The following is an 11,727-nucleotide window of genomic DNA, read 5'->3' on the forward strand; positions in this document are numbered from 1 at the left end:
TTTTAATGTTTATATATTTATATCTTTCTAAAGTGACTCATTTCTACTGATTCAAACTTTTATTTTATTATTTCAGACCAGTGGGTTTCTGGGTAATCCTCAGGCCGAGGTCTTTGATTCGCTGAGCTGCTCTCTGAGAGTGAGGGGCGTGGCCTCAGATCTACTGGTCATCAGGAAGAAAGGTACTGTAACCATGGCAACCAGATGACTGGCATCAACACGATAACATAAACACACTTCTGTAACTGTACAGGTGTGTGTGTGTGTGTGTGTGTGTGTGTGTGTGTGTGTGTGTGTGTGTGTGTGTGTTGTGTGTGTGTGTGGTGCTGAGTTTTCCTCTCGGCAGCAGCAGAGTTTTGAGAGGATGAGGATGATGAAGGCGGTCTCAGGTGTGTTCAGGACTCAGGTGTTCTCCTCCGGACGGACCTCCCTCTCCGACGCTCATCGTTTCTGTCAGGACGGCTGCAGCCGGGACGCCTGCTGCGACGGGTTCGTCCTCAACCAGAACAGCCTGAACGGAGGTGCGTTACCATGGAGACGCACATCACCTGAGTGAACGGATGAATTCATTAATAATCTCACCTCCTCCTCCTCCTCCTCCTCCTCCTCCTCCCCCTCAGGGACTCTGCTCTGTGGTTGGCTGAGGACTCCATCAGTCTTGATGTGCGGCGACCAGGACTGGGATATGATTGGACAGGGAAAAGCCAATCGCATCTGTGGGGCGGGGCTTACCTACAACGAGCAGCAGAAGAGCTTGGTGTTCGACTTCGGAGGACAAAAGTTCACCATCAGTAAGAAAAATAAAACCAAATAACTGTGAACAAAAACAATACAGAGACTCAAACCAAACGCCTCGAGTTACTCCACCAAAAACATACGCCGTAAATTAAAGTGTCACAAAGCTGCATTCTCTCTCCTGTCCACCAGGGGGCGACTCCTCTGGTTGTATAGAAGTCTATGAGAAAATGACTCTACTTCTCTTGATTTATTCCCTCAGTAAACATTGTAAACATGAGTTTATGGTCTCAATCTCTAGTTTCAAGTCTTCTTCACTACAGCATGATGTTCATTTAGTAAATGATGCTCCTGTTTCTGATGTTTAGTTTGTTGTTGTTTTGTTCGTCCAGCTGATTCTTCTCTGCCGGCCGACAGTAAGAACAAGAAGGACTACCAGGCCTCCATCGTCAGCTTCCAGGCCGTCTACCTGAACACTGGTACCTGGTCACATGTTTACGGCCTTTAACAGCTGACCTCAGCATCGTTGTTCTTCTCACTGTTGTTGTTGTTGTTGTTGTTGTTTGTCAGATGCTGATTCAGCAGCTGGAGGTTCTGGTTCTTCTTCCTGTGCAGCAGCAGAACTCAGTTCTCCTCTGGAGGGTTCGTATCTCCTCTGAACTCACACCTGTCCCCCATGTACTAATACCACTAATACTCTGTTACAGTAACAGTACTAATAGCACTAATACTCTGTTACAGTAACAGTACTAATAGTGTAAAAATAAGTTGTACTAGTTAAAGTCCTAAAACAAAACTGTATAAAGACTGTGTACTAGTTAAATTACTAATACCACACTGTGGCAATACTATGTTACAGTTAAAGTACTAATACCTCACAGTTAAAATACTTTTGCTCGTAAAAGTACTAATACCACACTGTCCACACTGTAAAAATATTCTGTTACAATTAGAAGAAGAAAGGCATGAAATAAAAAATAGTAAAATCATTTTTGTACTTAAGTAAGTACTTGAGTACATGTACTTTGTTCATTCCCTCCACTGGTAGCAGCTCTAATAGAGAGTTGATACAGATATTGATGATGTGTGTTTGTGTGTGTCTAGTTTCAGTTCAGATGAAGTTTGAGTCTCTGTCGGAGGACGACGTCCTCGTGGATCCTCAGAGGAAACTCCCCACGCTCTCCTTCTGGCTCAACAGGAACAGCTACAACTCCCAGCAGGCACTGCTCTGGTGTCTCACACGTACGTCACATACTCTAACAAATGTCTTTTCTTCACTCTCCTCAGTGTGAGGGAGTTAAGCTCGTTCAGTGCTGATGATGACGTGTTTGCGTTTCAGGCTGTGATGAGGAGCAGCAGTGCTCCGTCGTCGACCTCAGAGACGCCGACTCAGCAGGTTTCTTCAGCTGCTCGTTGTATTCGGACAGCAGAGTTTGTGGAGCTTACGACAAACCTCTGAGACGACCGTGTCGCCCCTGCTGGACAGACCGCCCAACAACACCTACAGCAAGAAGGGTAAACGCTCCTCCTCCTCCTCCTCCTCTCTAGTGTGAGCCTCCTCTCTCCTACAGCGTCCATGCATAAGAATGCTTCTCAAGGAGAGAGGGAGCTATGAGCGAGGATGCTCAGGTGTGTCCTTTGTGGAAGTCAAACGCTGTAATCGATTTCAAAGTGATTCAGAGTCGTTATTCCTACAGATCGGACCTCTAACATCTCCGACCTCATAGTCAGAGTGTCTTCTTTTGAACATCTACCTGACCCTCATGAAGAAACATTTGTTTGACGTTGATGCAGGTTAACTCTCTCTGTTTGTGTTTCAGTGAATCTGTCCGGACCGGTGAAGAGTTTCTACGACAGAGTTTCCTTCCAGAAGATGGTTTCTTACTCTGTACGCAGCCGAGTCAGTCTGGGAGAAAACACACCGCTGTCTGAGGGGTAACACACACACACACACACACACACACACACACACACACACACACACACACACACACACACACACACACACACACACATTTTCATATTTATTACAGTCCAACTTTATAATTGGTTTAGAAACTTTTATATTTACAATTTTTGATTATTTTGGATGTGCATACACATGTTGGCAAGGATGTGAGATTTTAATCTTCTATTTAAGTTTGAACCTCAGCTCCTATAATAAGTCTATAATTAACTGTGTAGCCAAAATACAAACAAAAAGTTCCCATTGAAACCCACTAAAACCACAAGGCTTGATCCCATTACAGCATAAAATCATTATATCAGACTTTAAATCTAGAGCTTCTAAACTGTACTTTTTACTATTTTCCACCAGATTGAGTCATTTTTCATGTTTTTTTGTATGGTGATAATACATGTCATTCTCCTGGTGTCCACTAGGGGCATCACTGCTGTATTATGGAGATACTACATGTTATTCTCCTGGTGTCCACTAGGGGCATCACTGCTGTATTATAGAGATAATACATGTTATTCTCCTGGTGTCCACTAGGGGCCTGGCATCACTGCTGTATTATAGAGATACTACATGTTATTCTCCTGGTGTCCACTAGGGGCATCACTGCTGTATTATGAGATAATACATGTTATTCTCCTGGTGTCCACTAGGGGCATCACTGCATCACTGCCACTGTATTATAAGATAATACATGTTATTCTCCTGGTGTCCACTAGGGGCATCACTATTCTCCTGGTGTCCACTAGGGGCATCACTGATATGGATACATGTTATTCTCCTGGTGTCCACTAGGGGCATCACTGCTGTATTATAGAGATACTACATGTTATTCTCCTGGTGTCCACTAGGGGCATCACTGCTGTATTATAGAGATACTACATGTTATTCTCCTGGTGTCCACTAGGGGCATCACTGCTGTATGAAGGATCGTAGTGTTTGATGAAATGCATCAACAGATATATTGTACTTTTTACTGCGATACATTTGTCAGAGATGTAGAGGAGTAAAAGTATGAATTTGAATAAAATGAAAATACTCAAGTAAAGTAAAAGAACCACAAAATTCTACTGCAGTAAATTAACTTAGTCACTTAGATATAAATGTTTCAGCCTAAAGCATGATGTCACCATGTGTGTGTGTGTGTGTGTTCAGGTTCATGGAGTGTGAGCGGCGTTGTGATGAGGATCCTTGTTGCCGCGGCATCGGCTTCGTCCGGGACACCAAATCACCAGGTAACCGTGGTAACAACATTTAATTTATTCATATTTATGTGAAATACTCAAGAAAAAGGAGGATTAACAATAAAAACACAGGTGGAAATACATGAACACTTCTCTAAATGTAAATATAACAAACAATACAACAATAGAATATTTGTTTTTTAACTGTAATATTTTATATTTTTATAATACTGATTATTGTTAAAAAACAAACAAAGAGAGGAACCAAGGAAACAAACATCTGTTTAAAAGATTGACTCTTCTTAAAATGTGTTTATTTTGGTGAGATTTTGTTTAAAAAATAAAATAAATGGTCAACAGAGAACATATTGATATTCATTTTATACTGTCAATATGTCTATTAACTGTGTGTGTGTGTGTGTGTGTGTGTGTGTGTGTGTGTGTGTGTGTGTGTGTGTGTGTGTGTGTGTGTGTGTGTGTCAGGTGGTCCAGGCGTGGTGTGTCTGTCTCTCATCAGTCTCGGGTTCAGACCTGTGCTGGAGGACGACATGACGTCCTGGAGGACTCAGGACTGCTCCCCGTCTGTAGTGAAGACCACACCGGACCCCTTCGGCTGGTACCAGAAGCCTGGTACTGAATACAAATACACAGTACACGCATGTATAAACACACACACGGTTTGAGTGTGTGATCAGACATGTTTGTGTTTCCAGTGAATCAGTGGAGTTCTTCTCCGGCTCTCTGTCCTCCGTTCACCCTGCCAACAACCAGCAACAATGGTAAGACTGAAGAACTACAGAACTACAACTACCATCATCACCACCTCTAATACTACTACTACTGATAACTACTACTACTACTACTACTACTACTGATAATATTACTACTACTAATACTACTACTGATAATACTACTACTACTGATACTACTACTGATAATACTACTACTACTATAATACTACTACTACTACTACTACTACTGATAATACTACTACTACTGATACTACTACTACTACTACTGATAATACTACTACTACTACTGATAATACTACTACTACTACTGATAATACTACTACTACTACTACTGATAATACTACTACTACTGATAATACTACTACTACTGATAATACTACTACTACTACTACTACTACTACTACTGATAATACTACTACTGCTAGTACTGCTACTATTTCTGCTCACAGCTACTAGTACCAACATCAGTCAGTACTTCTGATACTTGTGGTATTTGTTACTGATAATTCTCTTTGTCTGGGACTAATAACTGATACTTGTGGTATTTGTTACTTTGTCTGGGACTAATAACTGATACTTGTGGTATTTGTTACTTTGTCTGGGACTACTACTGATACTTGTGGTATTTGTTACTCTGTCTGGGACTAATAACCAATAACTGATACTTGTGGTAGTAATAACTTTGTAATAACTGATACTTGTATTTGTTACTACTACTAATAATAATTTGTTACTCTGTCTGACTCCTGATACTCTGTCTGGGACTAATAACTGATACTTGTGGTATTTGTTACTCCGTCTGGGACTAATAACTGATACTTGTGGTATTTGTTACTCTGTCTGGGACTAATAACTGATACTTGTGGTATTTGTTACTCTGTCTGGGACTAATAACTGATACTTGTGGTATTTGTTACTCTGTCTGGGACTAATAACTGATACTTGTAGGTTACTCTGTCTGTTACTCTGTCTGGGACTAATAACTGATACTTGTGTATTTGTTATCTGTCTGGGACTAATAACTCCTTGGATATTTGTTACTCTGTCTGGGACTAATAACTGATACTTGTGTATTTGTTATTATTAACTGATACTTGTCTGGGACTAATAACTGATACTTGTGGTATTTGTTACTCTGTCTGGGACTAATAACTGATACTTGTGGTATTTGTTACTTTGTCTGTAATAACTGGGACTAATAACTGATACTTGTGGTATTTGTTACTCTGTCTGGGACTAATAACTGATACTTGTGGTATTTGTTGGGACTCTGTCTGGGACTAATAACTGATACTTGTGGTATTTGTTAACTCTGTCTGGGACTAATAACTGATACTTGTAGTATTTGTTACTCTGTCTGGGACTAATAACTGATACTTGTGGTATTTGTTACTCTGTCTGGGACTAATAACTGATACTTGTGGTATTTGTTACTCTGTCTGGGACTAATAACTGATACTTGTGGTATTTGTTACTCTGTCTGTAATAACTGATACTTGTGGTATTTGTTACTCTGTCTGGGACTAATAACTGATACTTGTGGTATTTGTTACTCTGTCTCCTTGTGGTATTTGTTACTCTGACTCATCAGTCCTGTCTGGGACTAATAACTGATACTTGTGGTATTTGTTACTCTGTCTGGGACTAATAACTGATACTACCTATGATGTCATCCACTAATAACTGATACTTGGAGTATTTTGTTACTCTGTGACATAACGCCTCTGACAGGGACAGGACCAGGGACTGGTGTCTCCATAATAACTGGTAACCACCGCTAACAACAACAAAACAGTCCTCTGTGATTGATCAGGTGACATCATCAGTACTTCCTGTTTCAGCCTGTCAGGAGGCGGAGTCTTGTGTCGCCGTGTCACTCAGGGAGGAGGAGTCAGCCACCCTGGGACTAATAACTGCGTCCTCTATCCCGACACCACCGCCTGTGGTTTAAGCTCCGCCCCCAGCTCGTCCAGCCCCGCCTCCTCCTGCAGACTGGTCATCAGAGAGCCCGCCCCCAGGTGTACCTGAGGACAGGTAAGCCAATCACAGAGCTGAAGATAGCCAATCACAGAGCTGAAGACCAGAGTGAAGATAGCCAATCACAGAGCTGAAGACCAGCCAATCACAGAGCTGAAGATAGCCAATCACAGAGCTGAAGATAGCCAATCACAGGACAGTAACTTAAAGGTTTGTTTTTTTGTTTGCTTTACTCTTCCAGAGCGGTTGCCGTCGGTTACCTCCGTCTCCGTCCCGGGTCATGGGACCCTGCAGGCGTTGTCGTGGAAACGGCCCTGGGCTCAGACAGGAAGACGGTGGTTGAGTTCCTTGGCGTCCCGTACGCTCGTCCACCAATAGGATCGCTCCGCTTTGAAGCAGCTCAGGCGGCTGATTGGACGGGAGCCTGGGACGCCACCAAACCACGGTAACTCCCTGTCCTCCTTTTAGATTATCTTCAGGTATAAACAACATGGAGGATTTTATGAAATGTGTTGTGTTTACGGAGACATTTTGAAGACTTGTTCTGTTTATTACCATGAGAACGATGATTTGTTCTTTCATGTTGTTTAAATAAAGTTTAAAAAAATCTAAAAATCTCTCTCTGTCTGTCTCTCTCTCTGTCTGTCTCTCTGTCTCTCTCTCTGTCTGTCTCTCTCTCTCTGTCTCTCTCTCTGTCTCTCTCTGTCTGTCTCTCTCTCTGTCTCTCTCCCTCTGTCTGTCCTTCAGTCCCAGTTGTATCCAGCCAGGTGATGAAGACTCTTCGTCGTCCAGTGAAGATTGTCTCTACCTGAACATCTTCTCTCCTGCTGCTCTGGTGAGAACTCAACGCCGACCGTGATCTCGTTTAATGACTCACTCTGATGTCAGCTCACCTGTGTGTGTGTGTGTGTGTGTGTGTGTGTGTGTGTGTGTGTGTGTGTGTGTGTGTGTGTGTGTGTGTGTGTGTGTGTGTGTGTGTGTGTGTGTGTGTGTGTGTGTGTGTGTGAGCGGGCGTGTCCCAGTCCTGGTTTTCTTCTTCAACCCTTCGGCCAATCAGAACCCAGGCCTGTTGGATGGCTCCATCCTCGCTGCTGTGGGTAATATCGTCGTGGTAACCGCCAGCTACAGAACCGCGGCGCTGGGATTCCTGAGCACCGGTAAATATAATAATATTAAATATGATAATAACATTTATATTAATGTTATTTTTATCATAGTCATGATGTCAAACTTATTTCCTTTGAAACTGTCTGCAGGTTCGTCTGGTCTCCGTGGTAACTACGGGCTGTCGGACCAGGAGGCGGTGCTTCGTTGGGTTGACGCCCACATCGCCCTGGTGGGCGGAGACAACAGGACAGTGACGGTCGGGTCGGAGAGACGAGGCGCTGACATCACCAGCCTTCATCTCCTCTCCTCCTCCTCTCCTCCTCTGTTCAAGCGTATGATGCTGATGGTGAGAACTCCTCCTCTTCATCCTCCTTCATCCTCCTCTTCATCCTCTCCTCTTCCTTTTATCTCTTCCTCTTCTACCTCCTCTTCTACTTCCTCCTCATCCTCCTCCTTTTTGTCACTTCCTCTTCTTCCTCCTCTTATTTTTCTTCATCCACCTGTTCCTCCTCCTCTTCCTTCTTTTCTATCTCCTCCTCTCCTTCCTCCTGCTACTCATCCTCCTATTCCAGCTCATTCTCCTCTATCTCCTACTTTTCCTCCTCCTTGACCTTCTCCTGCTCTTCCTCCACCACCTCTTCCTTAAACCTTTTTTTTCTCCTCCTCCTCTTCCTTCTTTTCTATCTCCTCCTCTCCTTCCTCTTTCTCCCCTTCTTCCTGCTCCTCCTCCTCTTCTATGTTTTCTTTCTCCCTCCTCCTCATCTTCCTTTTCTATCTCCGCCTTAACTATCTCCTACTTCTCCTCCTTCACCATCTCCTGCACTTCTTCCTCGTCTTCCTCATCCTCTTCTCTCTCCTCCGCATCTATCTCCTCGTATTCCTCCCCCTTCTACTCCTCCTTTTATCTCCTCCTCCTCCTCCTCCTCCTCCTTACACCACAGCAGGCATCATTAACATCATGTAACATAGAAACATATTTAGGACCTTTTGCTTTAAACGTCTTGTTTCTTTATTAAATAGTTCCTCTGTCTGTTGCTCCTCCTGCAGGGCGGCTCTGTGTTTTCTCCTTCACTGGTTCAGACTCCCTCCACCTCCAGACGTCAGGCGCTCGATCTGGCCAAAGAGCTCGGCTGTGTGACCTCTGACCTCACCGATGACGACAAGATGGCCGACTGCCTCAGAGCGGCTCCTGCGTTCAAACTCAACGCCGCTCAGACCAAAGTACGGTCCAACCCTCTGAACCACTAAGGAGTTTAACAGACATTTTACTCTCTGTGTTCTTGTTTTTCAAAATAAAAGTCCTGCTCCTCTATGGAAACAGAACAATCATGACTAGAAGTAGAGAACTCAAACATGTCTTTAGTGCAGAATAACACATAAATCATAAAGAAGAACAAAGCAAGTTGAATTTTAAATGTGACATGTAGGATAAAATGTTTTTGATAAAATATCACAATTTTAAGATTAGTTTCGGCTGCTTTTTATGTCACACATGATGTGTTCAAGAAATCTGACAACGACGTTTTTTACAGCTTCTCTCTTTGATAAACGGTTTAGTTTTGGTGATTGTTTAAAGAAAACATGCTTATTAATACAACCGACGTGTGTGTGTGTGTGTGTGTGTGTGTGTGTGTGTGTGTGTGTGTGTGTGTGTGTGTGTGTGTGTGTGTGTGTGTGTGTGTCTGTGTGTGTGTTTATATTGCAGCTGTTGGCGGTCAGCGGTCCGTTCCAGTCCTGGTCTCCGGTCCGTCGGTCCGTCTCTCAGTCGTCCCTCCTCAGAGTCGACCTGCTGCTGGGAACATCTGAACACGACGGTCTGATCAGCCGGGCTCGCAGGATAAAGGTCAGAGGTCACACAGGAAACAACCCGACGAAGAAATATGTAAAACATATGAGGAAGCAGAGATGTTGTATTATTAGGGACTTTGTTTTCCGTGTGTCCAGGACTTCGAGGCCCTTCAGGGTCGAGCCACGGTAAGACGGCGTTCTACGAGGCTCTGAGTCGCTCGCTGGGCGGCGAGACAGGAAGTGAGCTGCTGAAGGAGGCGGCGGCCTGGTTCTACTCTCTGGATCACGGTCCGACACCGGCCGGATACAACCTGTTCTCCAGAGCGCTCAACAACGCCACCCGGTCAGATCAACACTCAGATCACTTGAGTTCTATGAGCCTTTATGATCGTTAAAGATGTCGTCCAACACAACAAGCTACATGCTAATTTAATCAAGTGAAATACAGTTTAAATAGAACAGATCTTTGGCAGCTATAGCAGAATATGAACTATCGTTTGTGTTGCAGAGATCTGTTCATCATCTGCCCCAGTCTGAGGATGGCTAGCCGCTGGGCTAACAGCAAAGCTAACGTCTTCCTGTACCACCAACCTGCCACCAGCTCTCACAACAGGTACCGACTGTTTACACATGCGCTAATGCTAACATTAGCTAACTACAGCTTAGTTAGCTCACTTGCTATTGTTAGCATATCTTGTTTTGATGAGTTATTGATCGATTGTTCTCTGCGTGCAGAGCCGATGTGTCTGTTCCTCTGGACGTTCAGCTTGTGTTCGGGACGCCTCATCGTCCAATCAGCTCGCAGCGTTTCACTTCCTCTGAGCGACGCCTCTCTCTGGCCGCGATGACCTACGTCTCCAGCTTCATCAAGACCGGGTCAGAACACGAACTAATGACATGATTAGTGACGTCATGATGATCGTCAGATAATGAAGTTATTTTATTTCCCGTTTTATTTTCCTCAGGAACCCGAACCCGTCTCCTTTGTGGGCGGAGTCAGTTCTGCCCCGCTGGCAGCAGGTCCTGTCCTCTGAGGCCCCGCCCACCTACCTGCAGCTAAGCCCCGACCTTCGACATCATCAGGGTCTGAGTCAGAGCTCCTGCTCCTTCTGGAGCCAACTGGGAACCAGACTGACCAGTCTGAGCGGTGAGACGAGGACTGGTTTACGCTTTGTACTAACTCGTCGTTTACAGCCAGCTAGCTTATCCATCTCCAGAGGAAAACAATATTAAATCTAAAACAGTTGAACAGATCATTACTGTGTTCATTCGAGGTATAATTGCGACTCAGGGCTTAAAAAGTTTTCATTTCCCAGGTGTGTCGGGGGCGGAGCCTGTGTTGACCCCTGAGCTCCCACTGGTTGCCCCATCCAGCCAATCACAGACTGAGAAAGACGCCTACAACTAAACCGATGACATCATCATCATCATCATCATCACCCCTTCCTCCTTGTGACATCATCACAGTTTCCTGCCTCCAGATTCAGTTTGATCCCAAACAGTGAAGAAATAAAAACGACTGCTGTCTTAATCAATAATAAAATCATTTTAAACTCTTAAACTCTCTGCTGTCGATTATTTATTCAAGTCCACATTTATCACACAGCTTTAGTTATTTTACAAATTAAGATTTTTTTGACATACTATATGATTCATTTTTCATGAACCTTTTCGACAAACTATACCACGACTTTTTTTAGACCTTTTTTATGACTTCGTTATAGTATTTTTATGAAATGTTACACCAAAGCTCAAAGGATGAGACAGAAATAAGAGACAAGATCACTTACAGATAAACATTTACAACATAATCATAAATAACATCAAACGTGAAAGTCAATAATAACACGTTCAATGATGTATGAATATGTAAAATACTGGCAGCAAACAAAACAGAACAGCATCAGTGAGGGACGAGAAAAGAACTCGGGTGACTCTGACACATGAAGACAAGAAGACAAGAAGACAAGAAGACACATGAAGACATGAAGACAAGAAGACACATGAAGACATGAAGACAAGAAGACACATGAAGACAAGAAGACAAGAAGACACATGAAGACATGAAGACACATGAAGACATGAAGACAAGAAGACAAGAAGACACATGAAGACATGAAGACATGAAGACAAGAAGACACATGAAGACATGAAGACACATGAAGACACATGAAGACATAAAGACACATGAAGACATGAAGTCACATGAAGATATGAAGACACATGA

General features: G+C 43.5%; 1 pseudogene; it reads left to right on the plus strand.

Annotated features, from left to right (window-relative positions):
• LOC129110042 (thyroglobulin-like) overlaps window positions 1–10,927 on the plus strand; it is a 25,689-nt pseudogene extending 14,762 nt beyond the window's left edge.
• Window positions 10,928–11,727: the final 800 nt, after the last annotated feature.

Source organism: Anoplopoma fimbria, chromosome 20, assembly GCF_027596085.1.
Source record: "Anoplopoma fimbria isolate UVic2021 breed Golden Eagle Sablefish chromosome 20, Afim_UVic_2022, whole genome shotgun sequence".
NCBI classification, from domain to species: Eukaryota; Metazoa; Chordata; class Actinopteri; order Perciformes; family Anoplopomatidae; genus Anoplopoma; species Anoplopoma fimbria.